This window comes from Aulonocara stuartgranti (genome assembly GCF_965226115.1).
Source record: "Aulonocara stuartgranti genome assembly, chromosome: 7".
Taxonomy (NCBI): domain Eukaryota; kingdom Metazoa; phylum Chordata; class Actinopteri; order Cichliformes; family Cichlidae; genus Aulonocara; species Aulonocara stuartgranti.
In genome coordinates, this window is record NC_138945.1 from 9,264,322 (window position 1) to 9,292,227 (window position 27,906).

Sequence of the window (27,906 nt, forward strand, 5' to 3'; positions counted from 1 at the left end):
AATAAATCTTCTTTTTTTCTGGTACCGGTACTAGTTTTATTTTGTTGTATTTATCCGCGACACCTTAAAGGCCGGTCCATGAAAATATTGTCGGGCATAAACCGGTCCGTGGCGCAAAAAAGGTTGAGGACCACTGACTTAATGCATGTTTCCTAATTATATACGTATGGGCCACTAAAAGGAGAAAATGAGCACGCAATAAAGTGGACTTGTTAGGGAGAGATTGCCATCAGAGTTAAAACACTCCAACTCAATTTTGATGATAGAAACAGCTAAAAAATGAGCGTCTTGTTGAAACTGATGACAAAATCCTGATCAGATACAGACAGACACATGCATACAACACACACTACTGCTCAAACGTTTGTGGTCAGAATCAAACATTCTTGTTTTAATTTTAAAATTATATTTGCTATAACATAAAATTAGGCAAAGTTTATCAGAAATGTTTTCACAGATGTGTGTTTAATGAATCATTTATGTTAAATCACCCATGATGCATTAGGAAATGTCAACACACTTATACGTGCGCCAAATTTTAGAAACAATCACTCCTGTGTGGACAGATCACATGGTTATAAACCAGGTGAAAACTGACTTCAAACGTTTGAGCTGTAGTGTAGATTGCAATGATAGTGTATAGTTATCTATTACAGAAGAACATATAGAAGTATGAGGACAGGGAGACACTGTAAAAAAGTTATGAGCTGTCTTGCTGCAGAGAAAGTGGAGTCTGTCATCCTTGAAAAGCTCCCAAGATAGGCAGCTGGCAGGTTGAATGATGCTCTGCCTCTGTGGTCAAGTACAGACATAGGCCTTAAGCAACCATGAGCCACTGATAAGTGTGAGAAATTAGTGCACTTAATGCAGCGGTCCTCAACCCCCGGGCCTCGGAAAGGTGCCGGTCCGTGAGTCGTTTGGTACCGGGCCGCGAGAGTTGAGGCTCAGGTGTGAAATGTATGGTTTTCAGGGTTTTTATCGGTTTTCAGCGTTATTTTGTTATCGTTTTTATCGTTAACTCGGTGTCCCTGGGTCTTTTCAAGTGTGTCATAAATAAATCTTCTTTTTCTCCGGTACCGGTACTAGTTTTATTTTGTTGTATTTATCCGCGACACCTTAAAGGCCGGTCCATGAAAATATTGTCGGGCATAAACCGGTCCGTGGCGCAAAAAAGGTTTAGGACCACTGACTTAATGCATGTTTCCTAATTATATACGTATGAGCCACTAATAGGAGAAAATGAGCACGCAATAAAGTGGACTTGTTAGGGAGAGATTGCCACCAGAGTTAAAACACTCCAACTCAATTTTGATGATAGAAACAGCTAAAAAATGAGCGTTTGGTGACACTGATGACAAAATCCTGATCAGATACAGACAGACACATGCATACAACACACACTACTGCTCAAAAGTTTGTGGTCAGTTTCAAACATTCTTGTTTTAATTTTAAAATTATATTTGCTATAACATAAAATTAGGCAAAGTTTATCAGAAATGTTTTCACAGATGTGTGTTTAATGAATCATTTATGTTAAATCACCCATGATGCATTAGGAAATGTCTACACACTTATACATGGGCCCATTTTTAGTAGCCATCACTGCTGTGTGGACAGATCACATGGTTATAAACCAGGTGAAAATTGACTTCAAACGTTTGAGCTGTAGTGTAGATTGCAATGATAGTGTATAGTTATCTATTACAGAAGAACATATACAAGTCTGAGGACAGGGAGACACTGTAAAAAAGTTATGAGCTGTCTTGCTGCAGAGAAAGTGGAGTCTGTCATCCTTGAAAAGCTCCCAAGATAGGCAGCTGGCAGGTTGAATGATGCTCTGCCTCTGTGGTCAAGTACAGACATAGGCCTTAAGCAACCATGAGCCACTGATAAGTGTGACAGATTAGGAAACATGCATACAGTTCATTAGTTAGACTCCTATGAACCACTAATAGGAGAAAATGAGCACGCAATAAAGTGGACTTGTTAGGGAGAGATTGCCATCAGAGTTAAAACACTCCAACTCAATTTTGATGACAGAAACAGCTAAAAAATGAGCGTTTTGTTGACACTGATGACAAAATCCTGATCAGATACAGACAGACACATGCATACAACACACACTACTGCTCAAAGGTTTGTGGTCAGATTCAAACTGTCGTCTTTTTAATTAATAATTTACATTTACTTTTAACATAATATTACATGAAAATGATCATAAATGTTTTCACAGATGTGTGTTTAATGAATCATTTATGTTAAATCACCCATGATGCATTAGGAAATGTCTACACACTTATACATGGGCCCATTTTTAGTAACCATCACTGCTGTGTGGACAGATCACATGGTTATAAACCAGGTGAAAATTGACTTCAAACCTTTGAGCTGTAGTGTAGATTGCAATGATAGTGTATAGTTATCTATTACAGAAGAATATATAGAAGTCTGAGGACAGGGAGACACTGTAAAAAAGTTATGAGCTGTCTTGCTGCAGAGAAAGTGGAGTCTGTCATCCTTGAAAAGCTCCCAAGATAGGCAGCTGGCAGGTTGAATGATGCTCTGCCTCTGTGGTCAAGTACAGACATAGGCCTTAAGCAACCATGAGCCACTGATAAGTGTGACAGATTAGGAAACATGCATACAGTTCATTAGTTAGACTCCTATGAACCACTAATAGGAGAAAATGAGCACGCAATAAAGTGGACTTGTTAGGGAGAGATTGCCATCAGAGTTAAAACACTCCAACTCAATTTTGATGATAGAAACAGCTAAAAAATGAGCGTCTTGTTGAAACTGATGACAAAATCCTGATCAGATACAGACAGACACATGCATACAACACACACTACTGCTCAAAAGTTTGTGGTCAGTTTCAAACAGTTGTCTTTTAATTAATAATTTACATTTACTTTTAACATAATATTACATGAAAATGATCATAAATGTTTTCACAGATGTTTGTTTAATTAATCATTGAAGTTAAATCACCCATGATGCATTAGGAAATGTCAACACACTTATACGTGCGCCAAATTTTAGAAACAATCATTCCTGTGTGGACCGATCACATGGTTATAAACCAGGTGAAAATTGACTTCAAACGTTTGAGCTGTAGTGTGGATTGCAATGATAGTGTATAGTTATCTATTACAGAAGAATATATAGAAGTCTGAGGACAGGGAGACACTGTAAAAAAGTTATGAGCTGTCTTGCTGCAGAGAAAGTGGAGTCTGTCATCCTTGAAAAGCTCCCAAGATAGGCAGCTGGCAGGTTGAATGATGCTCTGCCTCTTTGGTCAAGTACAGACATAGGCCTTAAGCAACCATGAGCCACTGATAAGTGTGAGAAATTAGTGCACTTAATGCAGCGGTCCCCAACCCCCGGGCCTCGGACCGGTGCCGGTCCATGAGTCGTTTGGTACCGGGCCGCGAGAGTTGAGGCTCAGGTGTGAAATGTATGGTTTTCAGGGTTTTTATCGGTATTCAGCGTTATTTTGTTATCGTTTTTATCGTTAACTCGGTGTCCCTGGGTCTTTTCAAGTGTGTTATAAATAAATCTTCTTTTTTTCCGGTACCGGTACTACTTTTATTTTGTTGTATTTATCCGCGACACCTTAAAGGCCCGTTCGTGAAAATATTGTTGGGCATAAACCGGTCCGTGGCACAAAAAAGGTTGAGGACTACTGACTTAATGCATGTTTCCTAATTATATACGTATGAGCAACTAATAGGAGAAAATGAGCACGCAATAAAGTGGACTTGTTAGGGAGAGATTGCCATCAGAGTTAAAACACTCCAACTCAATTTTGATGATAGAAACAGCTAAAAAATGAGCGTCTTGTTGAAACTGATGACAAAATCCTGATCAGATACAGACAGACACATGCATACAACACACACTACTGCTCAAAGGTTTGTGGTCAGATTCAAACTGTCGTCTTTTTAATTAATAATTTACATTTACTTTTAACATAATATTACATGAAAATGATCAGAAATGTTTTCACAGATGTGTGTTTAATGAATCATTTATGTTAAATCACCCATGATGCATTAGGAAATGTCTACACACTTATACGTGCGCCAAATTTTAGAAACAATCACTCCTGTGTGGACAGATCACATGGTTATAAACCAGGTGAAAACTGACTTCAAACGTTTGAGCTGTAGTGTAGATTGCAATGATAGTGTATAGTTATCTATTACAGAAGAACATATAGAAGTATGAGGACAGGGAGACACTGTAAAAAAGTTATGAGCTGTCTTGCTGCAGAGAAAGTGGAGTCTGTCATCCTTGAAAAGCTCCCAAGATAGGCAGCTGGCAGGTTGAATGATGCTCTGCCTCTGTGGTCAAGTACAGACATAGGCCTTAAGCAACCATGAGCCACTGATAAGTGTGAGAAATTAGTGCACTTAATGCAGCGGTCCCCAACCCCCGGGCCTCGGAAAGGTGCCGGTCCGCGAGAGTTGAGGCTCAGTTGTGAAATGTATGGTTTTCAGGGTTTTTAATCGGTATTCAGAGTTATTTTGTTATCGTTTTTATCGTTAACTCGGTGTCCCTGGGTCTTTTCAAGTGTGTCATAAATAAATCTTCTTTTTTTCTGGTACCGGTACTAGTTTTATTTTGTTGTATTTATCCGCGACACCTTAAAGGCCGGTCCATGAAAATATTGTCGGGCATAAACCGGTCCGTGGCGCAAAAAAGGTTGAGGACCACTGACTTAATGCATGTTTCCTAATTATATACGTATGGGCCACTAAAAGGAGAAAATGAGCACGCAATAAAGTGGACTTGTTAGGGAGAGATTGCCATCAGAGTTAAAACACTCCAACTCAATTTTGATGATAGAAACAGCTAAAAAATGAGCGTCTTGTTGAAACTGATGACAAAATCCTGATCAGATACAGACAGACACATGCATACAACACACACTACTGCTCAAACGTTTGTGGTCAGAATCAAACATTCTTGTTTTAATTTTAAAATTATATTTACTATAACATAAAATTAGGCAAAGTTTATCAGAAATGTTTTCACAGATGTGTGTTTAATGAATCATTTATGTTAAATCACCCATGATGCATTAGGAAATGTCAACACACTTATACGTGCGCCAAATTTTAGAAACAATCACTCCTGTGTGGACAGATCACATGGTTATAAACCAGGTGAAAACTGACTTCAAACGTTTGAGCTGTAGTGTAGATTGCAATGATAGTGTATAGTTATCTATTACAGAAGAACATATAGAAGTATGAGGACAGGGAGACACTGTAAAAAAGTTATGAGCTGTCTTGCTGCAGAGAAAGTGGAGTCTGTCATCCTTGAAAAGCTCCCAAGATAGGCAGCTGGCAGGTTGAATGATGCTCTGCCTCTGTGGTCAAGTACAGACATAGGCCTTAAGCAACCATGAGCCACTGATAAGTGTGAGAAATTAGTGCACTTAATGCAGCGGTCCTCAACCCCCGGGCCTCGGAAAGGTGCCGGTCCGTGAGTCGTTTGGTACCGGGCCGCGAGAGTTGAGGCTCAGGTGTGAAATGTATGGTTTTCAGGGTTTTTATCGGTTTTCAGCGTTATTTTGTTATCGTTTTTATCGTTAACTCGGTGTCCCTGGGTCTTTTCAAGTGTGTCATAAATAAATCTTCTTTTTCTCCGGTACCGGTACTAGTTTTATTTTGTTGTATTTATCCGCGACACCTTAAAGGCCGGTCCATGAAAATATTGTCGGGCATAAACCGGTCCGTGGCGCAAAAAAGGTTTAGGACCACTGACTTAATGCATGTTTCCTAATTATATACGTATGAGCCACTAATAGGAGAAAATGAGCACGCAATAAAGTGGACTTGTTAGGGAGAGATTGCCACCAGAGTTAAAACACTCCAACTCAATTTTGATGATAGAACCAGCTAAAAAATGAGCGTTTGGTGACACTGATGACAAAATCCTGATCAGATACAGACAGACACATGCATACAACACACACTACTGCTCAAAAGTTTGTGGTCAGTTTCAAACATTCTTGTTTTAATTTTAAAATTATATTTGCTATAACATAAAATTAGGCAAAGTTTATCAGAAATGTTTTCACAGATGTGTGTTTAATGAATCATTTATGTTAAATCACCCATGATGCATTAGGAAATGTCTACACACAAATACATGGGCCCATTTTTAGTAACCATCACTGCTGTGTGGACAGATCACATGGTTATAAACCAGGTGAAAACTGACTTCAAACCTTTGAGCTGTAGTGTAGATTGCAATGATAGTGTATAGTTATCTATTACAGAAGAACATATAGAAGTCTGAGGACAGGGAGACACTGTAAAAAAGTTATGAGCTGTCTTGCTGCAGAGAAAGTGGAGTCTGTCATCCCTGAAAAGCTCCCAAGATAGGCAGCTGGCAGGTTGAATGATGCTCTGCCTCTGTGGTCAAGTACAGACATAGGCCTTAAGCAACCATGAGCCACTGATAAGTGTGAGAAATTAGTGCACTTAATGCAGCGGTCCCCAACCCCCGGGCCTCGGACCGGTGCCGGTCCATGAGTCGTTTGGTACCGGGCCGCGAGAGTTGAGGCTCAGGTGTGAAATGTATGGTTTTCAGGGTTTTTATCGGTTTTCAGCGTTATTTTGTTATCGTTTTTATCGTTAACTCGGTGTCCCTGGGTCTTTTCAAGTGTGTTATAAATAAATCTTCTTTTTTTCCGGTACCGGTACTAGTTTTATTTTGTTGTATTTATCCGCGACACCTTAAAGGCCCGTCCGTGAAAATATTGTTGGGCATAAACCGGTCCGTGGCACAAAAAAGGTTGAGGACTACTGACTTAATGCATGTTTCCTAATTATATATGTATGAGCAACTAATAGGAGAAAATGAGCACGCAATAAAGTGGACTTGTTAGGGAGAGATTGCCATCAGAGTTAAAACACTCCAACTCAATTTTGATGATAGAAACAGCTAAAAAATGAGCGTCTTGTTGAAACTGATGACAAAATCCTGATCAGATACAGACAGACACATGCATACAACACACACTACTGCTCAAAAGTTTGTGGTCAGTTTCAAACAGTTGTCTTTTAATTAATAATTTACATTTACTTTTAACATAATATTACATGAAAATGATCATAAATGTTTTCACAGATGTTTGTTTAATTAATCATTGAAGTTAAATCACCCATGATGCATTAGGAAATGTCAACACACTTATACGTGCGCCAAATTTTAGAAACAATCACTCCTGTGTGGACAGATCACATGGTTATAAACCAGGTGAAAATTGACTTCAAACGTTTGAGCTGTAGTGTAGATTGCAATGATAGTGTATAGTTATCTATTACAGAAGAACATATAGAAGTCTGAGGACAGGGAGACACTGTAAAAAAGTTATGAGCTGTCTTGCTGCAGAGAAAGTGGAGTCTGTCATCCTTGAAAAGCTCCCAAGATAGGCAGCTGGCAGGTTGAATGATGCTCTGCCTCTGTGGTCAAGTACAGACATAGGCCTTAAGCAACCATGAGCCACTGATAAGTGTGAGAAATTAGTGCACTTAATGCAGCGGTCCCCAACCCCCGGGCCTCGGACCGCTGCCGGTCCGTGAGTCGTTTGGTACCGGGCCGCGAGAGTTGAGGCTCAGGTGTGAAATGTATGGTTTTCAGGGTTTTTATCGGTTTTCAGCGTTATTTTGTTATCGTTTTTATTGTTAACTCGGTGTCCCTGGGTCTTTTCAAGTGTGTTATGAATAAATCTTCTTTTTTTCGGTACCGGTACTAGTTTTATTTTGTTGTATTTATCCGCGACACCTTAAAGGCCGGTCTGTGAAAATATTGTCGGGCATAAACCGGTCCGTGGCGCGAAAAAGGTTGAGGACCGCTGACTTAATGCATGTTTCCTAATTATATACGTATGAGCCACTAATAGGAGAAAATGAGCACGCAATAAAGTGGACTTGTTAGGGAGAGATTGCCATCAGAGTTAAAACACTCCAACTCAATTTTGATGATAGAAACAGCTAAAAAATGAGCGTTTTGTTGAAACTGATGACAAAATCCTGATCAGATACAGACAGACACATGCATACAACACACACTACTGCTCAAAAGTTTGTGGTCAGATTCAAACATTCTTCTTTTAATTTTTAAATTATATTTGCTATAACATAAAATTAGGCGAAGTTTATCAGAAATGTTTTCACAGATGTGTGTTTAATGAATCATTTATGTTAAATCACCCATGATGTATTAGGAAATATCTACACACTTATACATGGGCCCATTTGTAGTAACGATCACTGCTGTATGGACTGATCACATGGTTATATACCTGCAACACATCTGACAAGTGCAAACAGAAAATGGAGTGATCCATCACAAACTTCAACAATTTGCTCTTTTTAATCCACACAATGATTTTGGTTTGTGCTGATATCTTTGGAAAAAGATTTCTTCACTGACAAGTTGGGATCTAACATCACAAACTGACATCTGGTGATACGATGTACCAAATAAAAATGGGCCTCAGTAGATGTCATGGTTCCCTTGCTCTCTTTTGCTGGCCTGCTTCTTTCTCTCTCCTCTTTCGGTGTATGCCTGTGTTGTTGTCCGTGTGCTTGTCTTTTTTAGGGGATGCTCCTCCATCTTCCCGTCCCTCAGTCACTTGTGAACAATCAGCTGATTACTCGCCTGTTCCTCGCGAGGTCTTCATGCTGGCTTCTAAACAACCAGATCATTGCAGTACCAAGGTAACGTATTATGCCACAGTCATGTCACATTTTCCATCAGTTCTTGCCTTTGAATTGAATAGAATAGAATAGAATAGAATAGAATAGAATAGAATAGAATTCAACTTTATTGTCATTGCACATGCACAGGTACAGGGCAACGAAATGCAGTTTGCATCCATCCAGAAGTGCTTTAGTGATATAGATATATTACAATATATATTAGCAATAATATAGATATGTGAGTATATTACAGAAATGGGTCTATTATGGTATGTTATAATGTACACGGTATGAAGTAGGTTGTGAATATTCTATAACTATAAGTATGTACAGGCTGTAGTGAGTACAAGCTATGTACAGGATATGAACAGGATATAAATATGAAAAACTATACAGAATATGAAATAAATAACTTTACAGAATCTGGGATATACAGCTATACAGAAATGGGAACTATGCAAGTTGTAAACAGTTGTAGGATTAAAAATTATCGAATGTACAGAATGATTATTTACACAGAGCTATACAGTAGTGCAGTTAAGATAAGTGAGGGTGTAGATAGTTTCTACAGAGGCTGTATAAAGTGCTAGTGGTTGTGAGTGGTGGTTCAGTCCATGTTATTATTGTGTTTGAGGGTACAGTTGTCCATTGTGGGTGTGTGTATGTTCAGTCCATGAGTTTAACGTGGGTCAGATGTCAGGAGGCAGAGTTCAGGAGTCTGACAGCTGTGGGGAAGAAGCTGTTCCGGTACCTGGTGGTCTTAGTCCGGAGGCTCCTGTGGCGCCTCCCAGAGGGCAGGAGGGTGAAGAGTCCATGTGATGGGTGACTGGGGTCTTTGATGATTTTCCCAGCCCTTTTCAGACACCGCTTCCTGTAGATGTCTTTTATGGCAGGAAGTGGTGCTCCGGCGATGCGCTGGGCAGTTTTCACGACCCTCTGCAACGCCTTCCGGTCCGAGGCAGAGCAGTTCCCGTACCAGACTGTTATACAGTTGGTCAGGATGCTCTCGATGGTGCAGCGATAGAAGTTCACCAGGATGTCTGAGGACAGGTGGTTCTTCCTCAGAGTCCTCAAGAAGAAGAGGCGCTGGTGAGCCTTCTTGACCAGCTTGGAGCAGTTGGTCGTCCAGGTGAGATCCTCGGAGATGTGGACTCCCAGGAACTTGAAGCTGCTCACACGCTCCACAGCCGTCCCCTTAATGTGGATGGGTGGATGTGGGTCAGCATTCCTCCTGTAGTCCACGATGAGCTCCTTGGTCTTCTCGGTGTTAAGCAGCAGGTTGTTTCTGTCGCACCACTCAGCCAGACGATCCACCTCCTCCCTGTAGGCGGCCTCATCGTTGTCACTGATGAGGCCAATCACCGTGGTGTCATCTGCAAACTTAATGATGGTGTTGGAACCATCAGCAGGTCTGCAGTCGTGGGTGAAGAGGGAGTAGAGGAAAGGGCTCATCACACAGCCTTGTGGTACACCGGTGTTCATTGTGATGGTAGATGAGCAGCGGTTATCCAGCCGGACATGTTGGGGGCGGTTGGTCAGGAAGTCCAGTAACCATTTGCAGATGAGGGAACTGATACCCAGGTCTGTCAGTTTCCTGATGAGTTGTGAGGGGTGGATTGTATTGAATGCTGAACTGAAGTCTATAAACAGCATTCTGGCGTAGGTGTTGTTGTTGTCCAGGTGTGAGAGGACAGAGTGCATTGCGATGGAGACTGCATCCTCTGTGCTCCTGTTCCGGCGGTATGCGAATTGGTGGGGGTCCAGGGTGGGGGGGAGACAGGATTTGAAGTGTGCTAGGACCAGTCGCTCTAAGCACTTAGTGATGATGGGGGTGAGTGCTACTGGGCGGTAATCATTGAGGCAAGATGGGTTGCTCACTCTTTGTTTCTGTGCAGACGTTTCAGTGTTACGGATCTCCATGACCTTCTGTGACAGTGTCTGAGTGTGCCTCCAGACAACCTTCCCTACCTCTGCCCCGTCTCCTGGAGCCCACAGTGTTTATCCTGTATTGATAACTATCTGCAAATATACCTGTAAGACTTTACCACAGTGTCTCATCATCATTCTGTTGTTTTCATAACAGTACACTGTAGAAATAATGGACTGTCTAATAGGTATTGAGGTCATAGTGAATGTAGTTTATTAGTGTGTGTCGTAGTATGATTTTGTTGTTTATAGGATTTAAGATTAGAAAATAGAAAATAGTCCTGGGATGGGAACAAAGAACTGGGGTGCAGGGAAGTGGGGCAATTAACCCCAAACACAGGACAGTAGCAAGATTTACTGAGGGTGAGGGGCAGACAATTGCCAATGTACATTACCTTAAAAGGAGATGGGGGGTCAGGGTGTCAGCACCCCAGGCCACTTTACCAGTGTTTTTCCATTGTGGGGGATTTACTGTAGAAATTGGAGACCAGAGACTATAACTGTAGCTGTTGTGTGAAACTCTTCAGATCAGCCTTTAGAGTAGGACTGCACAGGATGCAGTGTGCTGATCTCCAGATGCATCTGTAAGGAAAATGGGTAATAAAAGGATTGTGTGAAATTTGGAAACATCTCTGCGTGATCTCTACCGAGACAAAAAGAATTGGAGAGTCTCAACAACACTAAGTAGATATTCCACTAAATCTCATTTGTGATTTATGATAAATGTTACCGTTAATTATTTATATTTCTTTACGCTTCTGATTAATTTAGTAAAACTTCTAAACGATTTTTACTGTTGTCAGAAAATAAGACATTTCTAATTCTCTACAGACTTTTGAGCTGTAGTATAGATTGCAATAATAGTGTATGGTTATTGTTTATAGCAGATGAAATAGCAGTATCAGGACAGATACGAGAGAAACGCTCTCGTATTTTAACATTAAACTCATAACTTTCCTTTTTGATGGTTTGCATTTGGCCTCTCAGGGCCACTGCAGTACAGCCCCCCCCCCCCCATTTTTTTATTTATTTAACCCAACAACATAGTTGGTTAAATTATACAAAAAAAAAAAATCATATGTGCCCATAAAAGAGGTCAAAATAACAGAACTCTACTCAAAGTTAGCAACAACCAATACTGATACCTCAAACAAACTGACCTCACTAAAGAAGACAACGGGGGAAACTTAAATAGTGGCTGATCAGCCCACAAAAATCACAAAAAGGGGTAAAGCACACAAAAACCTAACTGAGACCAAAACCAGTAAATTAAACCTTATATTTAAAGAAAGACCAATGTGGATGCAGTGTTGTGTGTAAGCCTCTACACTGATATTACCACTGTGTGGCTGTAACTGCAGCCATCACATCGCCTGACCACGTTAAGGTGGTAATCTCTCAGGGGGAAAACAGAAAAACAAAACAACAAAAAAGAAAAGAAAATAATGCTCATCAGATTCTAACAATTCAAAACATGACATTTACCTTAACTGGATGACCTATATAATAAATATATTCTAACCCAACAATAGTACTTCACACTATTGCCAATATTAACAAAACCAAAAAGGGTAAGCCAAGTTATTTAAAAAAAAGACAATTCACAAAGTCTTGAAAAATAGAAATAAAGAATAAAAATCCTCAATCCACTCTATAACAGCAGTCTCCTGCTTCCCTGCAGATCAACACGTTCTCACTCCTAACTCGTCATATGTGCGACGCCCATACAGCATGTATCACTTCTCAGTTATTTATTGCACTTCTTGCTCGTCAGTGAGGCACTTTTAGTGCTTTATCTATGTTTGTGTGGGGACTTGTTATAAATCAGTCTTCAACCTTTAATCTCTCTCTGAAAATGACTGGGATTAAATGCAGTGTAATAAACTTTCCTGAACGTGTGTCTTGTCATGATCTCCAGTGCTGCCATTTCATAGGATCTCCTGTCCAGGGCTTCTCAGACGTTGGTTGTTTTTATAACTCCTCTCACCTTCTGCTCTTGTGTCTGCTGTGATAAGCCTTTTATACTCACCCATTTTATTTCCATTTCTGTTTCTCACTATTTTTCTTAACAAGATTAAACCAGAATCAAGGTATGACTCAAGTATGTGAGGAAATTCTACACTAATTGGTACCTGCGGTCTTTCTTATGTTACATACCACACCCCAAAGAAAGGGCACACATAATGCAGACACATTTTCAGTGACCCAAATAACATTCAAACACGCTCCGTATCATAACCTCCTTTTTGTTTGTGTTTATTTTAAGCAGTTGATTTAACATAAGGATTAAAATAGAAAGAACAATCCTTGAAATAACACGTGTGAAATACATAATAAAAAACATAAAATAAATAAATATGTCAAACCTCCTGAGATCCAGCCTCACAATCACTTGTTCTATGATGACTAAAGGAAGTTTATTTACTTCACAGACCCAGTGACGCCCATTCAGTTTCATTATCCAGGAAATAACAGCTGATGCTCACTTCTGTTTAAGACACAGTCCAATCTTAGGTTTCTCATCCTGAGTGGAACAATGGGTCTATGTGAGTACAGCTGCCTTTTTCAGATCATCTCTACATTATATGAGTTGATGATTCTAGCATTACAGAAAATGTCTTAATATTTCCAGACTCAGCTGTGGTGAGATCTTTAGTTTTCTTTCTTGTGTTTCAGTGACAGCCTTAGCCATCACAGCCGGGCATTTAACAAACCTATTTGCTTATTTATGTATTTTTATTTTATCTCTAAAACTCATAGGTAAATACATATCAATACATGTATTCATTGTGAAGCATCCTGATGATCAGTAACCAAGTGTTTCTTCCTGAAACAATTACATGTAACTGTGCTGCAGTCAGGATAATACGATGTAGTATGAGGCCAAAGTTAAGAAAGGTATTATCGATCATTTTGAGAATAAAGTCAAAATGTGGAGATTACAGCTGTCTCAAGGCAAGCTGCCATGGTTGCTACTGTATATCATCTGAGTTGGTGAAATCGTACTTCAGAATTGGTTTTAGCAAGAAGGAAACATGAGCTAAAATAACCAGAACACAACTTTAAAATGCTTTTCACCAGGAGTTTTAGCTCATAAACACAGTGTGGTGATAAGTATTAGGTTGTACCAAAAAAAGGGCTAGTAATAATGGATTGCATTTATATAGCACTTTTTTTTACAGTTGTAGCCACAGCTGCCCTGAGGCAGGCCGACAGAAGCGAGGCTGCCATATCACGCCATCGGGCCCTCTGGCCTCCACTAGTAGGCGGTAGGTGAAGTGTCTTGCCCAAGGACACAACGACCAAGACTGTCCGAGCCGCGGCTTGAACCGGCAACCTTCCAATTACAAGACAAACTGCCAAGTCTTGAGCCACGATCTAATGGACAGATGCAAGGTTATCGATGGTTACATCCTCGTGCAATAAAGAGGTTGAATGTTGTATCACACAATGGCTGATCAATTTGTGTCACTAACTCATCTAAATAAGGAATTTTGTAGCAGAAACAGTAATTATAGCAGTTTGTTGTGGAACAGTAATGTCCATATCAACAACTTTTTTCTTGTGGCTCTAATACTCCATCGTAGCGTAGAGCCTCCCCGTCTTCTCTGTAGCTCAGTTACTTGATCTAAATCCTTGATCAGCTGTGTGCTGAGCTATGGCCCAGTTAGATGTTAATGTGTGTTCTTATGTTGTGTTATAGTGACAGCTGTGTGTACTGCTGCAGGAGCAAGTAAGCTAATTTGAATCAAAGCCCAATCCATGTCTGATACATGTCTTGTCTTCCTGCAGTAGGTGCTGTAGTCACTGCTCCTGCTCTTCTGGGAGTTGCAGGTTTCAATTCAGCTGGAATAGCTGCAGGCTCCTGCGCTGCAGGCATGATGTCGTCTGCTGCAGCTTCTAATGGAGGAGAAGTGATAGCCGGAAGTGTGGTGGCTGTTTTGCAGTCAGCAGGTAAATAAATAATTAGACGTTTTATTAGGATTTTAACTTACAACAACATGCAAAAAGAAGAAGTTCATGGCTTTGGGCCTTGGATTCCAGGCCGGAGTTGTGTCCTCAGCCTGTAGTCTGACTTGGAGGAAGAAAACTAAATCTTGTGGACCCCATTGCAGTGTGAGTGTGGTGGTTTCTTACTGGTCAATAGTAGACCTTACTACGTTCTTGTACGGGAGTCATTGTGAACCATACGTAACATTTGACGTTTGTCGACAGGATTTTTGACCAGCATACAAAACCACCTGCCTTAGACTGATCAATATGGCTGATGAACTATCTGAAACCGTTAATATGGTGTCACCATTTTTTATTGGTGCACCCTGTGTACCAGAATTTTGTGGCTTAACACGAATTACGAAGACCGGGAGAGCCAGATTAGTGCAATGCTCCATGCTCAAAAGTGGTCTATAGAACAGCAGTGTGATTTTGTGCTGAGTGCATTAGGAGAACCACAACGTGAAATTCTTATTTTGGAGCAAGTGGAGCGGGATACGCCAGATAAGATCTTTCTTCAACTTAAAGAACTGTACGGGGACAAAACAGCTGTGGGTACCTTGCGTGCCATGTTTTATGACTGCAGACAAAGGCCAGAAGAGCCTATTAGAAAGTTCACTTTACATTTAAGGGAGATCTGTAATTTATTACTTTGGTTTGATTTTTCAGTTTTAACGATGGATAAGCTTGGTGTTAGTCCTTTCCATCAAGTTTGCTTTGTTAAAGCTGTTTTCTGCTTACAGTATGTGAATATCAAATAAAGTCTTATGAATCAAATTATGTCAGTCCTTCATCACATGTATCACTTGTTTTTTTGGAGTGTTTTTTTTTCTTTGTTTTTTAATTTTGTTATCCACATGAAAAATTCCAAAACTGCAGATTTTAGACACTTTAGACCTAAAATGTATATTCATTAGGGGAAAAAACATTCATTTGTGATAGTAAACGTAAAACAACCTGAAAGACTCCATGTGACAGTCAGAACATTGAGCTTAACAACTAAGGTCCAGTTATTTGTTTTAACAAACATTTCAGGCACATCCTCTAGTCTATTTGTAGGATTGTTGGCTGTCCACTCAAGAAGTTCAGAATACAAAAAGCAGAATAAGAGATTTTTGACTACCTGACTTCTGTCTGTATTAAGAGTGGCCTTTGCTGCCCCTGGGTGGGTCCGGGATGGGCGTGAGGTTCTGGGGGCGCTCCGTCTCTGGGCTGGGGCCCGGGCCGGGCCTCGGGGGCTTGGGTCCTGGTTGGTGTGTTGCCGGGGTTGTGGGCGGGTGGGTGCATGGGGGCCCAGCCCTGGAGCAGGGTGCCGCCGGTGCGTCGAGCCACCTGGGGGGCTCTTCAACTGGTGGGGGAGATAGTCACATCTTGCAGGAGCTTTCCTCTCTTCAGGAACTCTCTCTGCAGGAGGGGGAGATACAGGAGAGGTGGAGGAAGATCTCAGCCTGGGCGTTTATTGTCTTATGTAGTCTGGAAGATGAGTGGATGGTGGGGTGGGTGCAGTTTTCTCTGTGGTGGGGTTGGGTGGACTGTCCCGGGCTCTGTGGGGCCGGGAGGCGCTGCTGCACTGGGCCCCGGTCTGGATGGGCCTGGGCCCCCTTTCCCTGGCGGGTCGCGGAGTGTGGGAGTGCCTACTGGGGTCAGATAGATTTCGTTAAATATTTACAAGAAATCAGGCATTATACAGTGTAAACTTCAGTCCAGTGTGATTTGGATGCTCAGCAGAAAATGTAGCCAGATATCAGCTGGGTTTAGATACAGTTCAGATAAGTTGGGAAATTCAAATTGTTACTGCAGCAGAGTACACAAGGCAGGAACAAATGAACACATGCAGCATACCTAACAGCAATAATGCTTTGCAAAAATAGAAGAAATATAGACTATGCAGGTACAATGAATAGATATGTACTTATATATGTAAATCACTCTATCTATCTATCTATCTATCTATCTACACATACACACACACACGTACACACACACACACACACACACAAATACACACACATACATATACAGACATACATATATACACATATATGATGCAATTATACAGATTACTAGTAGAAGAAGAATGAAACATAGTGCAGTGTTTGGGTGTTAATAGTAGCAGGTATTTAGTATTGCACACTGATATATGTAAAGACCCCAGTGTGTTCATATGTGGTGTACATTCACTGCTGTTGTGCAGTGTACAGTCTGGCAGGAGCAGCAGCCTGTCACTGAAGGGACTGCTCAGTGTTGTCAGGGTGACCTGTATGGGATGGATCGAAGATGGGGTATTTTAATCGAGTATATAGGGAAATGTGAACTCCTCTGACAATCTGAGTAATTGGATAACGCACTGTTATTGAAATTTCCAACTTCTGAGCCACAGAAAGACATAACAGGCTTCATTAGGTTACCTTCCACTTGTTGACAGCAACTAAATAAAACCAACATATCCACATAATAACACCTTAAAGCAGGGGTGTCAATCTTAAATGAGCTGTGGGCCACTGCTGGTACTGTCATGTCATTGGAGGGCCACTTTAGTGTTCAAGTAGTACAAAAACAAACAAACAAGAAAACACCCACAAATCTTTCAGAAAATGTAGTGTTTTGTTTGTTTGTTTTAAGTTTCAAATATTGTATAACAAAACTGCAAATGTGAATGCAAAAAACTTCTCACTCTTAACTAACTGAAACCTTGTTATTGAACTAACAAATAAAAAGGAAAGATACTCTCTTTCTGGCCAGACACGTGGAAGCATTTCTACAATAGTTTTGTCCATATTTAACAAAATAAAAATGCAGACATAAGTGAACACATTAGTTTTTGACTGCTAGTGAAAATTGTTTTCTTTACATATAACTCTCTCACTGAACTAATACAGCCAATCCCTCAACATGTTTTTACTCTCTGCTCATATTGCCCTCATTTTAAAACATTTTTGCTTTTTAAACAACTTATTTTCAATTTCCACAAAATCCCCCGTAACAAAAACTAACTTCAAGGGCCAAATTGCATTTCCTTTCTTCACGTCAACAGTAAGGGTGGCAAGTAGGGGTGACGTGGGCCGCAGGTGGCCCCTGAGCCGTGAGTTTGAGACCCCTGGTTTACCTACTGTCACTGCAGTGATATTAGCGTTTTTGTTTTGAAAGGTTACTAGGGGATGCTGGCAACAATCTTGGAAGAGAACAATACAATCTGTTATAAGGCTTTCACTGGAAAATATTTGGAATGTAATACCAACATGTAATTTGAAGATAACATGTAGTCAAAGAAGCTTGCAAAGAAAAGCATCTGGACTTCTTTAAGTTACTTGAAGACGTAACTTAAAGAAGTTGCAAGCTCCTTTGACTACGATGACCTGGATGACTGAGAACCTTCACAGACAAGATAACATATAGTATTTCAGTGACCAAATAGTATTTGGGTAAAAGTTACTGAATAGTGTTGGAATAAAGTGTGAAAATTGTGAAGGATTAAAATATCCAGGAGCTCAAATTACTTCACCAAAACATGTTTCAATCATATTTTATCAACACAAATTGCACAGGTTTATTGAATATGAATAACTTGTGTTAATTCACCTCAATAGTTTAAGTTCGTGCCAAAGCAAAACATCTGTGTGCAACCAGTGTCCACTATTGAATTATCTAAACCAACATGTTTTTTTTCAGTGCATAATCACATTTAGTGAAATAAACTATTAAACCAGAATTACATATTAGGATTTAGCCAAGTGTTAGGATGTAATGCAGAGTAGTATTTCTAGTAGGCTTTTTTTGATATGCCTGTTTTCATTTTATTTTCTAATTTTTAAAGAAGGCTTTAGAAAGGTCAAAATAAATCTTCTGTAAGGGAGTATCAGCTATTCTAGTAGAATTTATTTTACCAATGCAAGGGTGCATTAGTACCTTGTAATACAACATATCTATTTCATAAAGGGCGAACACAAATGTCCAAAGAGACTTCCTGGCAGCTGCCATTTTAAGTATAACCTCTGGTACGGGCACGTTCAGTTTGCAGCAGCTATACAACAGTGGCCTCTAGAGGTGTTTACACACTATGACCAAATCAGACAATGCAGCACAACACGCAGGTCGCCCCAATGAATTGATTAGGCTGGTAGCAGTGACTTGTTAACTTATCATTTATCAAGCATATCTCCCATGAATGATATGAAATAATTTAGAGACATAACATTGACTAAACAAAGTAGAAGCTGCAATCAGTTTTTAGGAAAGTGAGTTTAATAAGAGTAAAATAATGCAGTAATTTCTTAGATTTTATAATCCCTTTATAAATCATGTTGGCTACTGCCTATTTAGCAGTGCAACAAGAGCATTAGACAAACAAACAAATAAATAAACAGTCAGCAAAAACAAAAAAGTTAGTACCCAGGGATAAAAATGTTGAGTATGAAAGGGAAACCTAATGGACAGATGTGATGCCTGAACAGTGGTGGCTTTAAGTCAGGGCTGCCCAATCCCAGTCCTCGAGAGCTACTATCCTGCAGCTTTTAGATGCATCCCTACTCCAACACAGCTGAATCAAATGGTTTGATTACCTCTTCAGCATGCCATCATGTTTGGCAAAGGCCTGATAACAAGCCATTCATTTGATTCGGGTGTGTGGGAACAAGGATGCATCTAAAAGCTGCAGGACGGTAGCTCTCGAGGACCGGGATTGGGCACCCCTGCTTTAAGTGATGTATCAACTTAAACATGCATCCACAGTCTATGTTACATAAGTACGATGATCGGTGGTGACGGCTGGCGCCACTTTGGAAGCAGAAACTGTTGGTTTGAAAGCCTTTAGTGTCTCCTTGTGGCGGGACTCTTATACTGTACTGTGAGATGTCGAGCAGTGACACCCCCCCCGTCACTCTGGCTCCTACCTCAAAGCACACTGTGCGCTGTCGATCTTACGTGCTGCACAATAATATTCAATATTTAGTATTTACTGTTATATTCACATAGATCATCGCGATGATGTTATTTATTATATTGCTCTCTTTTTTTTTTGCTCGTTTTCTCTTTTTTCTTTCCTGACAGGTGATCCAGGTGATTGATATATGTATTTTTTTGTCTGTTTGTTTTTCTTTTTTGTCCTTTATCACGTTCCTCTTCCCCGCTGTTTTTCCTTTCCTCTTTCTTTCTCCGTTTTCTTTCCCCCAGTCAAATCTGTCCCATGTTTAGCAAGTGAAAATAAAACAAAATAAACAACAAAAGCAAAGGTGAATCAAATAGATCATTAAGGCAAGGCTGGGATGGTCCATTTGGTAAAGTAAATCTGTTGGGCATCTTTCTTTGTCTTTACACAATAATTCTGATGGCAAAAGAACCAAACGGGACACGCAAAAAAAAGAAAAGAAGATGTCGAGCAGTGTCAGTAGTATGCTAGAAAGTGATACATTAACATTTCTGGGGTCACCATGAAGAGCTTACTTCCTTTCTTGCTCAGTGTGTAAAATGTGGTACTTAATGGATTGAAAAGAAAAAGGATGGCACCCTTGTAGTTCACACAGGTGGTGATGATTCAGGGTTTTAATTTGTAAGGTTTGAATTTTGAGCCATCATAAATTTTAAACCAGGAAAGTATAATATTTAACATATGATAAGTCAAAGCTAATATAGCTGCTCATATATAGCTACTTATAATTTGAAGAGCTGCCTACACCAATGAGTAGACTTCCCAGAATGGAAACAGCACTCTTTGTGTGGTTGGAGAAAACAGTCAAGTTGTTAAGAACTCTGACTGAGAAGAATCCGCCTGTGTACAGCAGCAGGCTGCCTTCCTAGAATTTGGATATCCCCCGTGCGCTCGTCTCTGCATTATGTGCAATCCCTTTCTTAGAAAATTAAAACCACAGCAGCTTTTTATAGTTTTCTTCATTCACTATCAGCTTACACCAAAAGTCTACTCTGAAGAAGATTATTCAAAACATGCAACACAGTCACCAATCCCAGCAAATCCACCCCTAAGTCAGACTGTACAATACAGAAAATAAAAGAGCTACAGCTCAGACTCTACAGGCTTCAGTTAGCATGTTAAATGTGAAAGCTCAGTTAGAAAAAGACTGAACAAAAACGGCCTGAGTTTAGCAATTAACCAAAGTGACAAACATTGCTCTAAATAATACTCCCCTAATCCAAGTAGTCACCCAAACCCAAACAAGTTTCAATTAAACAAATCAAAATCTTGTGGACGTATGCCTTTTACATGTTGGTAAAATGTTTAGGATGAGATGGAGATATAACACTCATGCACCCTGAAAATTATGAAGGTCTAAATATGTATCAAAGGGACTCACTGAACATCAGTGGATTTCTATGGGGCAAACGTACTTAAACTAGCCACTGTGACCATTGAGGCAGAGCAGAATGAATGATACTGACGGGAACTATGAGAGTTTGTAGTTAAATTCCTGCTCTTACACACTGTAAAATCTAATTAGTTAGAACTCAAAATAATTGAGGAAACTCGTTGCCTCAAAAAAATTGAGTAAAGCTTAGCTAAAAATGAATAAATTAGGACAACTTATTTATTTTGAGTACTCTGTACAAGCTCATTTGTTCCCAGAACTCAAGAAAATTGGATCAAGTTTACGTAAGTTGACCAAGTTAGGGCAACTTACTCATTTTGAGTACACTGTAAAGCCTTGTTAGTTCCCAGAACTCGTTGCCTCAAAAAAACTAAGTAAAGCTTACTTAAGATGACTGTTAGGACAACTTATACAGTGCAAGTCTGCAGTATTAAGAATAACTTGATATTTCTGACTGTACAGTGCTAATTGTTTACTTACTGACAAACATTTCAAGTTCAACTAAATGAAAAAACAATTTGTGGTAACCTGAATATGATTAAAAATAATTAACAACACTTTTTGTAAGGATGTTAAAATCAGACCAACTTTTATTTTCAAACACAACAAAGTATAACAGCCAACATACTGGACACTGTTCTGCTGAACAACAAACAATTATATTGCCATCACTGTTATAATCTTACAATGAAACAAGGTCGCAGATGTAATTATTCTGAAAATAAGTTTAGGCCTACCACAACTTTGTTTTGTACTTACATTACTTATATAATCAAAATAAAAATATTTGTTGTGCAAAATGATTTGGGCACAAAACAAATTTTGCTGTTAGAAAACTTGCAGACTTCACTATATTCAGTGTAGACCCTCTAAACTAAGTTTGGGGGATGTGATCTTTCAAGAAATGCAGACCAAACTGTTGTTGTTTGTTTACTTACACAGCATGTCTTGTAGAATTAACTGGAGTCACCAGCAACAGCCTAGTGCAGTCATATCTCAAGTCTAATAACAGAAGACAGGAAAAGATCAGTAAAGAAACAACTTCCCCAAACCAAAAAACAAATAAAACAATAAGTAAAACAGGCTGATCTAAAGTATGATTAAAGTTCAGCCTGATTAATATAAATGTCACTGACAGTTGCTAATATATTGGAAAACCAAAATACTTACCACTGAGTTGATGTCTTTCTGTCCAACAGCAGGAGTGCTGGTCCCGAGCCTCAAAGACAGTATGAAGCAAGCAGAGGGAGAAAAAACAGAACATTTTTCAGAAACCGATTTGATCCTTAATGGCTGTGCAATCATTGTAACATAGAGTTTGCTTATGTTGTTAAATAAAGGCTAGATTTGACATTAATAGATGCCACAGATGTTCAAGGTGCCACAAAGCATGAAAAAAATAGACATCTCAGAAAACGTCGGGGCATTTTTGCAAATATGTGATGTCTTGATAAATCGAGCAGATATTTGAACTTTCGACAGCTACATTCTCGCCTGAAAATATCTTAAAAGTTGATTTTGTGACCCAGAAAAAGCAATAAGCCGCGCTCCTCCGCCATTGGCGAGCTTACAAGTACGCACAGGCTCCGACAACCATGGCCGACATATGCGATCCTCCTTTCCCCTAGATTACCCTTTCTGGGTCACAAAATAACCTTTTAAGATATTTTCAGTGGATAATGTAGCTGTGTAATGCTCAAATATCTACTTAATTTATCAAAATATCACATATTTGCAAAAGTGCTTCCACGTTTTCGGAGAGCTCTGTTACCCAGCTGACCGGGAGGTCAAGGCTTGATAAGAGTCCGCAAGCACAGCTAACTCCTGGCTTATTGTTTTCACCCCCCGAAGAATTTTGTCTGGGCTCTTATCTCACTTTTTTATTTCAAACAATCAACAGAAAATTTCACAGACATATTTTTATATAAGGTTTTTAAGGCTGTGGTGTTAATTTTTAAGTAACATGAGCCCAGCCGCAGCAGCAACGCTAGGCTAACACTAACTAGCTAGCACGATTATAAACCTGGTGCTAAACTAAGAGAAGCCACAAAATCAGTTTGAATAAGAGTAAACATTTACTCACCAAGTCAGTGTATCAGGTAAAGATCCACAGCAATGACAACAATAATCCCTTGAGCTGACGCTTTTCTAGGTTTGCTCAACATATTCCATAAAAAATGCTGGCACCATGAACATGCGGACTGATCCGTGCTAGGGAGGAGGACGGTAGTGACGTGGCATTTTCAAAACACATCTTTCATCCTTCCACACTGAGAAGAAAAACTTCCATCTTACTTAGTTTTTCTAAGTTAAGACAACTCAAATAAATTGAGTTTATCAGCATTTCTGTAGCGGACAGAACCACCTGCTTTAATTTACCATGATGCTCTGTGTTATGTTGTCATGGCAATATGAAGTCAAATAAATACAAATTCATAAAATGCACATTTGAAGGAGGACAAGAAGACAGGCAACTGGAAGAGCTTTTGAAGCAGGAAAACTTTTCTGGATTACTCTTAATTTAACTGGAAATTTTGCGAATACAAGTCAAGGAGGAAACAAGGAGGCAGGTTGGATTATATTTGAGGACAGGACGCACGAAGGAGAAGCATGAGGAGAGAGGAAACAGCAGAGCGATGGTGCAGAGCTAATCGTGGGTCAAGTCGAAGAAGCAAGCATCAAAACTGTGAGTAAACATAACACATAAAGACTTAAAAATTACTGTGCTGATTAAGGAAACATTAAATTTAGTTAGTTTGGGGTCTGCAGCTTCAGGTTTGTGGGTTCAGTTGGTCTCAAAATTGAGGAAAGACAAAAAAATTTCTTTTGAAAGATTGTTGGAGGATTTTTACTGTAAGAAATATCTGGGTGTGCAACTGCTTTTATTTAAAAAAAATTTTTAATTTTATTTAGTCACATTGGAAAGGGAAAATTGGAGGATCGGGACAATAATGTGGCCAGATTTACTGTTTCCTTAATCAGAACAATAATTTTGATCTGAACTAGAAATTTTGAAATGGGTTATTTTCTTTCTTCTCTACTGATCACTGTGTGATCGGTTGAGTTACTTGTCAGTCTACATTTATGTTAAAGGTAATTTTAAAAAATGCAGTTTATTCGTAATTTTGTAGAAAAAGGCTCCGCACCTATGAAAAAAAGAAAATGGGTATCCACACCCCCAAAATTCCTGTAGATCAGAGTAGCTAAGCCCTGGTTAACTGCAATTATATAACAGAAGATGAAAAATATTGGAATGATTGAAAGAAACAAAGATTGCTTTAGGGTTTGAAGATTTGACTTTCTTATTGAAAGAGACGAAAACTAATCCATGTGTGACACTGAGAAAAAAACTGAAAGCTTAAAAGATCTGGAGGTCTGACTACTGTTATTCAAATGTGCAAAATTGTTTTAATGACATTAGAAAGAAAAATGGGATGTTTAAAAAGGTAATATATAAAGATGATTTTTATATTACTTGAAAAAATGATGTTGTTTAGCGCTTCTGTACTTAGAAAAATGCTGGGTCACTAGTAAGCTGAGATTTAATGTGATAAACTGAGGAAAGGTAATATAATCTACACACTCGCTGTTATTGTTGCAATCCATACACCAGTTAATATTTAATCAATCGTCATTCATAATTGGTGATCTATGCAAGTTTTAAGGAATAATATTTGAATTGAGGTTGAATGACGCTCTGCCTCTGTGGTCAAGTACAGACATAGGCCTTAAGCAACCATGAGCCACTGATAAGTGTGGCAGATTAGGAAACATGCATACAGTTCATTAGTTAGACTCCTATGAGCCACTAATAGGAGAAAATGAGCACGCAATAAAGTGGACTTGTTAGGGAGAGATTGCCACCAGAGTTAAAACACTCCAACTCAATTTTGATGATAGAACCAGCTAAAAAATGAGCGTTTTGTTGACACTGATGACAAAATCCTGATCAGATACAGACAGACACATGCATACAACACACACTACTGCTCAAAAGTTTGTGGTCAGATTCAAACATTCTTGTCTTAATTTTAAAATTATATTTGCTATAACATAAAATTGGGCAAAGTTTATCAGAAATGTTTTCACAGATGTGTGTTTAATGAATCATTTATGTTAAATCACCCATGATGCATTAGGAAATGTCTACACACTTATACATGGGCCCATTTTTAGTAACCATCACTCCTGTGTGGACAGATCACATGGTTATAAACCAGGTGAAAATTGACTTCAAACGTTTGAGCTGTAGTATAGCTTGATTGCAATGATAGTGTATAGTTATCTATTACAGAAGAATATATAGAAGTCTGAGGACAGGGAGACACTGTAAAAAAGTTATGAGCTGTCTTGCTGCAGAGAAAGTGGAGTCTGTCATCCTTGAAAAGCTCCCAAGATAGGCAGCTGGCAGGTTGAATGATGCTCTGCCTCTGTGGTCAAGTACAGACATAGGCCTTAAGCAACCATGAGCCACTGATAAGTGTGACAGATTAGGAAACATGCATACAGTTCATTAGTTAGACTCCTATGAACCACTAATAGGAGAAAATGAGCACGCAATAAAGTGGACTTGTTAGGGAGAGATTGCCATCAGAGTTAAAACACTCCAACTCAATTTTTGATGATAGAAACAGCTAAAAAATGAGCGTTTTGTTGACACTGATGACAAAATCCTGATCAGATACAGACAGACACATGCATACAACACACACTACTGCTCAAAGGTTTGTGGTCAGATTCAAACTGTCGTCTTTTTAATTAATAATTTACATTTACTTTTAACATAATATTACATGAAAATGATCAGAAATGTTTTCACAGATGTGTGTTTAATGAATCATTTATGTTAAATCACCCATGATGCATTAGGAAATGTCTACACACTTATACATGGGCCCATTTTTAGTAACCATCACTGCTGTGTGGACAGATCACATGGTTATAAACCAGGTGAAAATTGACTTCAAACCTTTGAGCTGTAGTGTAGATTGCAATGATAGTGTATAGTTATCTATTACAGAAGAACATATAGAAGTCTGAGGACAGGGAGACACTGTAAAAAAGTTATGAGCTGTCTTGCTGCAGAGAAAGTGGAGTCTGTCATCCTTGAAAAGCTCCCAAGATAGGCAGCTGGCAGGTTGAATGATGCTCTGCCTCTGTGGTCAAGTACAGACATAGGCCTTAAGCAACCATGAGCCACTGATAAGTGTGAGAAATTAGTGCACTTAATGCAGCGGTCCCCAACCCCCGGGCCTCGGAAAGGTGCCGGTCCGCGAGAGTTGAGGCTCAGTTGTGAAATGTATGGTTTTCAGGGTTTTTATCGGTATTCAGAGTTATTTTGTTATCGTTTTTATCGTTAACTCGGTGTCCCTGGGTCTTTTCAAGTGTGTCATAAATAAATCTTCTTTTTTTCCGGTACCGGTACTAGTTTTATTTTGTTGTATTTATCCGCGACACCTTAAAGGCCGGTCCATGAAAATATTGTCGGGCATAAACCGGTCCGTGGCGCAAAAAAGGTTGAGGACCACTGACTTAATGCATGTTTCCTAATTATATACGTATGGGCCACTAAAAGGAGAAAATGAGCACGCAATAAAGTGGACTTGTTAGGGAGAGATTGCCATCAGAGTTAAAACACTCCAACTCAATTTTGATGACAGAAACAGCTAAAAAATGAGCATTTTGTTGACACTGATGACAAAATCCTGATCAGATACAGACAGACACATGCATACAACACACACTACTGCTCAAAAGTTTGTGGTCAGATTCAAACTGTCGTCTTTTTAATTAATAATTTACATTTACTTTTAACATAATATTACATGAAAATGATCAGAAATGTTTTCACAGATGTGTGTTTAATGAATCATTTATGTTAAATCACCCATGATGCATTAGGAAATGTCTACACACTTATACATGGGCCCATTTTTAGTAACCATCACTGCTGTGTGGACAGATCACATGGTTATAAACCAGGTGAAAATTGACTTCAAACGTTTGAGCTGTAGTGTAGATTGCAATGATAGTGTATAGTTATCTATTACAGAAGAATATATAGAAGTCTGAGGACAGGGAGACACTGTAAAAAAGTTATGAGCTGTCTTGCTGCAGAGAAAGTGGAGTCTGTCATCCTTGAAAAGCTCCCAAGATAGGCAGCTGGCAGGTTGAATGATGCTCTACCTCTGTGGTCAAGTACAGACATAGGCCTTAAGCAACCATGAGCCACTGATAAGTGTGAGAAATTAGTGCACTTAATGCAGCGGTCCCCAACCCCCGGGCCTCGGAAAGGTGCCGGTCCGCGAGAGTTGAGGCTCAGTTGTGAAATGTATGGTTTTCAGGGTTTTTATCGGTATTCAGAGTTATTTTGTTATCGTTTTTATCGTTAACTCGGTGTCCCTGGGTCTTTTCAAGTGTGTCATAAATAAATCTTCTTTTTTTCCGGTACCGGTACTAGTTTTATTTTGTTGTATTTATCCGCGACACCTTAAAGGCCGGTCCATGAAAATATTGTCGGGCATAAACCGGTCCGTGGCGCAAAAAAGGTTGAGGACCACTGACTTAATGCATGTTTCCTAATTATATACGTATGGGCCACTAAAAGGAGAAAATGAGCACGCAATAAAGTGGACTTGTTAGGGAGAGATTGCCATCAGAGTTAAAACACTCCAACTCAGTTTTGATGATAGAACCAGCTAAAAAATGAGCGTTTTGTTGACACTGATGACAAAATCCTGATCAGATACAGACAGACACATGCATACAACACACACTACTGCTCAAAAGTTTGTGGTCAGTTTCAAACATTCTTGTTTTAATTTTAAAATTATATTTGCTATAACATAAAATTAGGCAAAGTTTATCAGAAATGTTTTCACAGATGTGTGTTTAATGAATCATTTATGTTAAATCACCCATGATGCATTAGGAAATGTCTACACACT

The 27,906-nt window shown here is 39.4% G+C and overlaps 2 long non-coding RNA genes across 2 annotated transcripts; one reads left to right on the forward strand and one right to left on the reverse strand.

Moving 5' to 3' along the window:
• The first annotated feature begins 7,499 nt into the window (after positions 1-7,499).
• On the forward strand, positions 7,500-14,542 carry LOC309710292. The gene is made up of 3 exons (XR_014277700.1): positions 7,500-8,741; positions 13,082-13,195; positions 13,832-14,542. It is a non-coding gene; the product is annotated as an uncharacterized lncRNA (long non-coding RNA).
• Positions 14,543-21,325: 6,783 nt separating this feature from the next.
• Positions 21,326-24,868, reverse strand: LOC309711831. Its single transcript, XR_014278109.1, has 3 exons — positions 23,043-24,868; positions 22,130-22,178; positions 21,326-21,961 (listed from the first exon to the last, which is right to left on the reverse strand). It is a non-coding gene; the product is annotated as an uncharacterized lncRNA (long non-coding RNA).
• Positions 24,869-27,906: the final 3,038 nt, after the last annotated feature.